Source organism: Solanum tuberosum, unplaced genomic scaffold, assembly GCF_000226075.1.
Source record: "Solanum tuberosum cultivar DM 1-3 516 R44 unplaced genomic scaffold, SolTub_3.0 scf00155, whole genome shotgun sequence".
Lineage (NCBI taxonomy): Eukaryota > Viridiplantae > Streptophyta > Magnoliopsida > Solanales > Solanaceae > Solanum > Solanum tuberosum.
This window is the reverse complement of record NW_006239081.1, coordinates 153,391-154,659: the sequence shown is the minus strand read 5'-3', so window position 1 is coordinate 154,659 and position 1,269 is coordinate 153,391.

The window sequence follows — 1,269 nt, the reverse complement described above, 5'->3', positions numbered from 1 at the left end:
TTTAGATGATTCATTTAGTGCTTTTTAGCATACACTAGTGGATCCACTTAGTAGTTCATGTCTTATTCCCTTTGCAAGGTATAGGGTGCTCTGGCAGCGTGATGGAAATCGATGTATCATCACAATAGTTCTTACGTGATAGTTGTCGGTTAGAGAAACTCCCACCTAAGTTATTGTATTCTTATTTACATAGTTATTTGTATTTTTACATACATTTCAGAGTTATGTTGTATCCTTGCTTACACACAGAATTGACAGCATGTTTTTAACAGTTTGTTTCTTTATATTACACTTGTTTTAAATTGTTTTATATTGAAATGAGTTCAGTCATGTTGAGTTGAGTTGAGCCAGGGCTAATACACACAAAAATAAGAGAATTTGCACGATTGCTAAAAAAGGATCGTAGATTTTGAAATGGGAGTGAAAAAATGGTGTGAATATACGTAATGGTTCCCCAAATAATACGGAGGTCCTCATAAAAATTTTTGTTAAAAATATTATGGGTGCTCCAATCACTAGATCAACGGGCTAATAAACACAAAAAATAGGGAAATTTGCGTCATCGGTTAAAAAAGATGTTCTAGATGCAAAAATGGGCTTGAAAAAAGTTATGAGTATACGTGATGGTTCCCGAACTCAATACTAAGGTTCTCATAAAGTTTTTTGAGAAAAAGCTTTTAGGTACTCGGGCCGCCAGATCCATGATCTAATACACACGAAAAATAGTATAATTTGTGCGATTGCTAAAAAATGAGTTGTAGATGTGGAAATGGGGGTGAAAAATATGATGTGGGTATACGCGATGGTGCCCTAACTAAATACGAAGGTCTTCATAAAGTTTTTTTAGAATAAAATTTTGGGTGCTGAGTGCGCCAGATCCATGGGCTAATACACAAGAAAAATAGAAGAATTTGTGTGATTGCTAAAAAAGGGGTTGTATATGCGGAAATAGGCGTGAAAATAATGGTGTGAGTATACATGACGGTTCTACAACTCAATACAGAGGTTCTAGTAAAGTTTTTTGACAAAAAAATTTGGGTGTTGCGGGCGCTAGATCCACGGGCTAATATACACAACAAATATGGGAAGTTGCGCAATTGCTAAAAAAGAGGGTTGTATATGGAGAAATGGGCGTGAAAAAAAATGTTGTGAGTATCATGATGGTTCACGAACTCAATACAGAGGTCCTCATAAATGTTTAAAATACGGTATTAAATAGTCTAGGGAGGTAATAGGTCCTCATGAAAGTTTAGTATCGCAACAGCAAAT